The 8,800-nt window shown below is 40.4% G+C and overlaps 1 pseudogene; it reads right to left on the bottom strand.

The window, feature by feature from the left end:
• Positions 1-5,954: 5,954 nt before the first annotated feature.
• On the bottom strand, positions 5,955-7,581 carry LOC113911438 (annotated as a pseudogene).
• Positions 7,582-8,800: the final 1,219 nt, after the last annotated feature.

The raw sequence follows: 8,800 nt of genomic DNA, 5'->3' as shown, positions 1-8,800 counted from the left end.
CTGGCTGAGCCTGGCCATGTTCTGCACCAGACTAGGGGTCAGGATCTCCGGGGCTAGTGCCTTCATGCCTTCACCTCCTGCATGTCTTCACATACAGAACAGAAAATTGAGTTTTACTTCTTTAGGTCAAGGTGCGTCTCTTTCTGGTAGAAAGTTGCCGAATTTTGATGAAAAATCAATAACCCTGGAATGTTTTGCCCATGATTCTGCCTCATGCTATGCAAATTGAAAAATTTATTTTGGAAACAGCCAGTGCTTTGACTGAAAGTCATTAATTCATTTTACCAAATAAAGTACCAGCTATTTAACCAAATTCTTCTTTTCCTCCTTTTCCCTCCCAAGTAAACCTTTTATTCAACAAAGATTTATGGAACACTCGTATTAGGCACTCTGAAGATCAGATATACCTGCAGAGATAACAGAAGTATGGGGGTGGGGGGTGCTGATACCTAACCTGCCTCAGTAGGGATGAGGGGCATTTACAGAGAGGGGCTGGGAAGGCTCTGGAGAAGCAAATGTGGAGAGCTGTTTTGAAGGGTAAATAGGACTTGGCTATTATCCAGGTTGGGTAGGGGGGAAGTTTGCTGGAGACTTGAACGCGTGGCCTTGGCTTTAAAGAAGAGAGAAGAGTGAAGAGATTTAGTGACTGCGGGTCACCTGACTTTTGACTTTGTGACTAGTGGAATTTGAAGGATACGGGAGAAAAAAGGAGTCAGGAATTGGTTCAGCTTTTGACATCAGGTGGTATCATTCCTTCAGGTGGGAATGCAAGACCCCTAGGGGTTGTATTTATTTTGCTTGTTGATTTGGGAAAACAAGAATTCACTTTGGAGGTTTTGTCAGAGGAATGCAGCTATTCGCACATACTTGATTGGATGATGCTCTGACCCATTGTCCAACTTTGGCAGGATACACATGGAGGATTAGGGAGGAAAGTGAAAACTGACGTGGTCTTGGCCGCCTGTGTGTGTGTCACGGGCTATAGTCGCTATAGTCTCTCTCACGTTTAGATGAACCATTCTCGAAAACAGGGTAATTACAGAATGCACAAATCCTTGCCCATTAAAACCCATCACATTTAAAAATTTAGTTGTTCCTCTCATCTCTGTATTTTTGTCATTTATAAGGTATACTCTCTGTACTTCTTTCATATAAAGAAGATGCAAACGGGTAAATTTTAGAAAAGACTGCTCAATCCTTTATGTGTGTCAGCGCATTTTAACTTTTAAAACAACCTTGTAAAGGAGGTACTTGTAATCATATTAATTCATGTTAAAAATTCATAGTAAAGGGATTTAGAAATCAGGTTTAAATTTTTTTTGACACGTCATTAACACAAAATATAAATTCTTATTCATATCCATTGACTTTAGCATGTAAACAAGGATGACAGTTTATTATTTTAGAAATTCTATTTATTTCTGCCTTGTCCTCCTTTTGAAAGTAGATTCATGATACACAAAACAATACCTTATTTTATACCGTTTGAGAAGATTGAAGAATAATTTGGAAAATAACTCCTTTCTTATGAAAAATTTTGCCCATTATTAACTTTTCTGTTTTTTTTAAATGATCACGAATATACATTAAACCGAAGATACTCTGTAAACAGTTGGTTTGAAACCACATCAGAATAGAAGTTAAAATTAGGTTCTACCTATTACTTTACACTTATCTTTAAGTAATATGTGGTCAGATCCTGCTTTAAATGTATTATTTGTTGAAATACCTTGAGGGAGTAAGTTGCTGTACCTCAGACTGTTCACTTGTCTGTAAGATGAGGGCAATGAAATTCTGTCTCCAATGATAAAAAAATAATTTCTTGGACTTAAGTGCCCGTGTACACAGGCAGTTCCTTTTTGTACCACAAGAGGGAGTTCCTGTGTTGTCTCTAGCTTGAGCCGAGCTCTGAATGCCTTTCTAAAATGTGGTTGAAAGTTTGGAATGAGTGGATTGCTGGGAAAATGTGAAACGCAGAGATTGTTTTGACAGTGTCACGGGAAGGAGGTACTCAAAACACAGCGATGAAAAGGAAGGGATTGAATTTTAAGATATGAAAGCTTTTGCTGACATACATCATTACAGATTTCCATTCCCAGTCAACAACCCTTCTTCTTTGCCTGTATCTGAGAATTTTGATTTACTTATTTTGTTTTCCTCCTTTGCAACTGTGTCTATCAATCTTTTGTATCAATCAAATAAAGACCTGAAGTTTAGTTTCTTGGTAGCGGTCCTGAACAGTTAATATTGGCTAAAGATAAATTGGATTGCTTGTGCTCAGTGTCTTGGATATGTACAAAATCTGTTGGCCTTCAACTAGTAAATTGGAAAAATTTGAAGTTTTTCATGCTGCTGTTCTCCTTCCATACACTTTTTTTTCTTTGTGTTTATGCCTCTGAATTTTTTATGTGATGTTTTGCTGTCATACATAGCTCAGAAGGTTGGGTGTGGACAAGGAAAAACATTGTTCTGTGGATGAACCCTAGGGACATGGAAGTAATTATATCATACAGTGAAATTTAAAAATTTGAAACCCAGATCAAAGCCAAACAGAAAGAGTGAAGTTGGCAATTGTGGAATTATTCCACTAAATTTAGGGCAGTATTCAATTTTATCTCAACTGTGAATATTTCATGTGAATGTTGTTTTTTTATTTAAATTATCCCTTTATAATAAAGGTAGTCCCTTTTTTAAAAAATCAGGAGCACATCATTTTTTATGTAACGGTAATTATACTGTTAATGCTTTTGTATTGGAAAATGTTCTGAATTTAGAAAAACAAAAATCCTAGGCATCTCTTTACACTGAACCCTACTTTTAGAATTCTCTGAGGGTTGTTTTTAGTAATAAATTTGTCCCAAGTTTGGGGTCAGACTGTCCTGGTTCAAGTTACGGCACCATTGTGTTTGAAACTTGACAGAAGCAGAATTATTCCTATGATTTCATTTTTACTTGCTTGAAATCTGGTAATTTCTTGAGCAGGAGAAACAAGTGGAGTTATTGTAGAAGGTAGGCACCATTTTTTCTGTAGAGCTGCCAATTTAATAGGATGGTTGCTGGGACACTTTAAGGAGTTAAAAACTTGTAAGTACTTCTGAGATTGCAACATCCCCGAAAGAAAGAATATAAAAGAAGAAAAGGACCCTGTAGCTGTATTTTCTTTGCTTCCACTGCAAGATGTGTTCTTGTTTCAAAATGTGGGCACGCCCATGGTAGTCTCTTGTTCTTATGAATGTCATCCGTCTTGTTTTGGGAAAAAGAAGGTAGAGAATAATTGATATACAGGAGCAAAGCTGTTCCTTTTCTTTTAAAGTTACTTTTAAAAAATATAGAATATTTCAGGCGTATAAAGAAAGCATAAGGAATACTAAAGAATTAAAGTGTTATGTGGTTATTAAAACATTATGTGCATTCTTCCACAAGCCTGACCCTCTCTCTGCCAGGTGTCATATCCTGAATTTGGTGTTTCTCCTTCTCACGCGTGTTTTTCACTTTACTAAATACAGATGTATTCCAAAACATAAGTAGAATTGCAGTCCATGTTTTTTACCCTCTTAACCAATTTCGGGATATACAGTACATTATTGTTCACGGTAAGCACAATGTGGTACAGTGTGTCTCTGGAAATTTTCATCTAACACCCCTGAAACTTTATACCCACTGAACAGCGGCTCCTCATTTCCCCTAATAACCGTCATTCTCCTTTGAGCTTTTATGAGTTTGACTATTTGGGATACTTCATATCAATGGAAATCGTGCAGTATTCGTCCCTCTGTGACGGGCTTCTTTTACTCAGCATAATGTCCTCAGGGTCTTCCCAGTCATACGGCAGGATTTCCTCCTTTTTTTTAAAAGGCTAGTTAATATTCCATTGTATGTATGTATCACATTTTCTTTATTCATTTATCTCTTGATGGACATTTAGATTGTTTCCACCTCTCTGATACTGTGAATCATGCTGCAATAAACACGGAAGTGCATGTATCTCTTTGAAATCCTGATATATCCTGTGTTTTAGATAAAATATCCAGAGGTGGAATTGCTGGATCATACGGTAGTTCTGTTTTTAATATTTTAAGGAACCTCCCTACTATTTGCCATAGTAGCTGAACCATTTTAATTCCCAGCAGTGCACAGGGGTTCCTGTTTTTTCACATCTTCACCAACGCTTATTTTTTTTCTTTTTTAAAAAGATTTCATTTTATTTTTTATTCTTTTAAAGTAATCTCTCCACCCAGCATGGAACTTGAACTCACAACCCCGAGATAAGAGTCACATGCTCCACTGATTGAGCCACCCGGCTGCCCCTGTGGGTTTGTCTGCCTGCCTTCCTTCCTTCCTTTCTCTCTTTCTTTCTTCTTCTCTCTCTCTTTTTTTTTTGATAATAGCCATTTTAACAGGTGTGAGGTGATACCCCATTGTGGTTTAATTTGCATTTCCCTGATGATTAGTGATGCTGAACATCTTTCTACAATACCTGTTGGCCATTTGTATGTCTTCTTTGGAGAAATGCCTGTCCATGTCCTTTGCCCATTTTTAATAGCATTTATCTGTCTATCTATCTGTCTATCTGTCTATCTATATTTGTTGTTGAGTTGTAGAGGTCCTTATATACTATGGATATTAACTTCTTACCCCATATGTGGTTTGTACATATTTTCTCCCATTCTGTGGGTTTCCTTTTTACTCTGTGGATTGTGTCCCTTGCTGTGTAAAATCTTTTTAGTTTGATGTCCCACTTGTCTGTTTTTGCTTTTGTTGCAATACCAATGTCATGAGGTTTTTCCCTATTTGGGAGTGGGCGCTAGAACCATTTAAATATAATTATGCCTATCTGACATATCCAGGAAGAAAAGGTTTACGCATATATAAGTTTTCCAGTTAACATCTGTAAGCGTACATGACCGTGATCTCAATTTATAAATTCATCAGGGTCAGAGCAATTGACCAATGGCTCTTTACTGCTAGGCTTAGCAGCAATGAATGACAGATGCATTAGTGTCCTCTTGTTGGTCTTCCTTCACTCTCCTTGTCCAGAGACATTTTGTTGCAGTTTCAGTGCAGCTCACCTCCGGCCAAAGGTAATCTTTTTAGATAAGTACTCAGTTGCTCTGAATTTTGCTTATAATTAAACCTATTCAATCACAGAAGAATGCCTGCAGACGTGGAGTTCAAGGTTGCATTCAGTAGCAAGAGATCACAGTTTTCAAGTCTAGCACAGATTAAAAACCACAGATGTAGCGTTTCTCTCAGACACGCACTCATTATCTCTTAAACTGCATACGGACTCCATTAGAACATAATTTTTAATTTTTTTCCCAAAGATTTTATTTATTTATTTGACAGAGACACAGCGAGAGAGGGAACACAAGCAGGGGGAGTGGGAGTGGGAGAGGGCGAAGCAGGCTTCCCACTGAGCAGGGAGCCCAATGTGGGGCTCGATCCCAGGACCCTGGGATCATGACCTGAGCCCAAGGCAGACACTTAACTACGGAGCCACCCAGGCGCCCCAGAACATAATTTTTTAAATAGTGCATCTAGTACAATCAGTCACCCAGTTCACACAACCTTGAGAAGTTTTTCATTGCCAGCTACCAGTTGGTCATGAAACATGGGTGAGCTTGAGGCCCTGCTACTCCTTTCCCTCACGGTTTAGTATGGGGGTGTTGGGTAGCCCCTGGCTGGAATGCTTTTCATCATTTTGCAAATGAGGAAAGCCAATGATCTAAAACTGTGCCAGGATCTTGAGTAGACTGGTTTGTCCATTTCAGGCTGCTGGTTGGTAGGCCCCTCTAAGGCCTTTCATTCTTCCTTTTGTGACTCCTGGAACATTGATCAGAAGATGAGTCTGAGTATCATCCCATCTAACTCTGTGAACCAATGTCTGGCTAAAACTGGAATGTCCAGCCCAGTATTTTTAAAAATCACCCACAAAAAAGAGGTTCTACAGGTCTTCACAAAACCTGGAATTACCATGAGGATGCCTAATCTTTAGAATCCAAGCAGTCAGCATTGAAGTTAAGCTTCCAGGAAGCAGTTTGGTCCTTATAATCCAAACAGCCAGTGGTTGAATTAAAATACAAGCTTGAAACTCCACATCCCTGGGCAGAAAGAGAAGCTAGGGACTGGCTGAGGTGGTTGGTGACTGCATTGGTACCCATGGGGCTGAGTGTCCCTGGTCCAGGACGTTGGTGATGCATAGGGGTCAAATAAGATCCACGGTCCATGCCCCCAAAGTAGGACAACAAGCAGCATATCCTTGATTATACCTGAAGCCTTGAGAATGGGTCACATGGTAGGGCCTCTGTATGCAGGAAGAGGAGGCGGACAAGGGATCTGACAGTGGGGAGACAGAATTTGGGATCCAGATAGACATAGGAGCCCTGCTGCCGGAAATGGCTGGGACTGAGGTGCTAGGGGAGGGAGTTAATTGGCCACTGGTTCCACTCTGTGAACTCACTTCCTGAGCTGGAGAGGTCTTCTTTTTGGCAGGTCTGACTTTGTTTTGACCTCCATTCTGTTGTTGTTGCTGCTTGATGGTGGCATTTAGCTCTTTGATTCTTAAACCATACCTGTGCCCTGGACCCCTGGGGTGAGTTGGTTTTTCAGCACCATCTCTTCTGCATGATGTCTGGGGACCAGGTCTTAGCAAACAGTTCTTCAAGCACGTCTAGCTGCACCTGGGTGAACATTGTCCTCTCCCGACACTATTTGGGGGGAGGTGGGTGGTGCCCCTGAGGAGCAGCCCCAAGTGGTCAGACTCAGCCCATTGACTGTGTGAGGCAGTTGTTTAAGATGAGCCATCATAATAAGGTTGCTGTGAGGTATACTGTTGGCCCAGATCAGGGGTACCCAGCTGGAAGGTCACGTTTCTCCTGGGGTGGACAGGCTCCGGGGCCTTGGTGGGTGGATTTGGAGTGCAGGAACTAAGGGCAGGACCAACAGACAGAGGTGCTGTTTCTCAGCCTCCTCTTCCAGGTCTTCTTCTAGGAGTCGTCCAGCTTTAGGCCTTAGGTTTGTCTCTCATCCATTTTGAGTAGACTTTTGTGTGTGGTGTAAGATAAAGGTCCAATTTCGTTCTTTTGCAAGAGGAGATCCAGTTTTCCCAAGGTTATTTATTGAAGACATTGTCCTTCCCCTTTTGTGTCCTTTCCCTCCTGGCACCCTTACTGAAGATCAGTTGACCGTAAATGTGTGGGTGTACTTCTGGGCTCTCTCTTTGGTTCCCTTGGTGTATGTGTGTGTCTTAATGCCAGCACCAGTTTGAAAAGAATTGGCTTTACTACTTTAAATATTTGGTAGAATTCACCAGTGAAGCTGTTGGTCTTGTGCTTTTCTTTGTTGGGAAGCTTTGGATTACTGATTCAACCTCCTTACGAGATACAGAGCTGTTCACATTTTCTATTTCTTCTTAATTCAGGCTTGGTGTAGGTTGTGTATTTCTAGGATTTTTCCCATTTCTTCTAGGTTGTCCAATTTGTTGTATAGTTCACAGTAGTCTTTTATGATCCTGTTTATTTCTGTGGCATCAGTAATGTCTCTTTTTTCTGATTTTATTTGTTTGAGTGTTCTTTTTTTTCTTAGTCTAGCTAAAGGCTTGTCATTTTTGTTGTTCTTTTCAAAAAACCAACTCTTAGTTGTACTTTTTCCTCTTTGTCTACTCTGTTTTGTTTGTTTATGCTCTAATCTTGTTTCCTTCTTCCTGCTAACTTTGGGCTTAGTTTGCTTTTTCTGGTTCCTTGAGGTATAAAGTTAGTTTATTTATTTGGGATCTTACCTCTTAATGTGGGTGTTCATCACTATGAACTTCCCTCTGAGGAAGGATTTCTTCTGTTGCATCCCATAAATTTTAATATGTTGTGTTTTTATTTTTGTTTTTTCTCAAGATATTTTCTAATTTCCCTTTTCATTTCATCTATGATCCATTGGTTGTCCAAGAGCATTTTATTTTAATTTTCACATGCTTGTGAATTTTCTAGTCTTCCTTCTGCTTTTGATTTCTGGTTTCATTCCACTGTGGTCAGAAAATATACTTGGTATGTTTTCCGTCTTCCTAAATTTATGTGGTACATGTTTTCAAACAAGATATAAATTGTATCTGTTGAAAGCAAGTAGAGTTCCAAGGAAAGCAGACTCTGTAGAAGGAGATTAACATGCAGGAAGTTTACTAAGGAAATTTTAGGATTAACACCCGTGAAAGAGACCAAAGCAGGAATGGGTGGAGAGAGAGAGACTGGGTGGCAGTGCAGTCACAAGGAAGGCCTCAGCGGATCCTGAGGGGAGCACGGGAGGAGGGATCGCCCTTTAGAATTGTCGCAGGTTGGGGCAAGGGGCCACGCATGGAGCAGTGATTGGAATGCAGGCTGCCCCTCACTTGGGTGAGGTGACCCTGTTCAGCTGAGAGCGGTCAGCCTGCAGCACTCCCAGTAGCTGAGGGAGGGAACTTGGCAGCGCTGAAAGGAGGCCTCTCGGCACCAAGATCTCAGCGTTGACTACAGTGCATGTTGTATGTACTGGACTTGCCTTTTTGGCCCAATGTTAGGTTTTTGAGATTTATTCATACTAATGTCTGTAGCTGTAGTCGCTTATTTTAATTGTCTTATAGTATTCACTTTTATAAATACCTCACAATTTTTTTTAGAGATTTATTTATTTATTTGAGAAAGAGAGAGAGAGTGCATGGGCATGAGTTGGGGGAGGGAGAGGGAGAGGGAGAGAGATAATCTCAGGCAAACTCCCCACTGAGCCCAACGTGGGGCTCGATCTCATGACTCTGAGATCGTGAAACCAAGAGTCGGAT

Source organism: Zalophus californianus, chromosome 12 (genome assembly GCF_009762305.2).
Source record: "Zalophus californianus isolate mZalCal1 chromosome 12, mZalCal1.pri.v2, whole genome shotgun sequence".
Lineage (NCBI taxonomy): Eukaryota > Metazoa > Chordata > Mammalia > Carnivora > Otariidae > Zalophus > Zalophus californianus.
The sequence above is the reverse complement of the archived record's forward strand: the minus strand, read 5'-3'. Positions and strand labels throughout refer to the sequence as shown.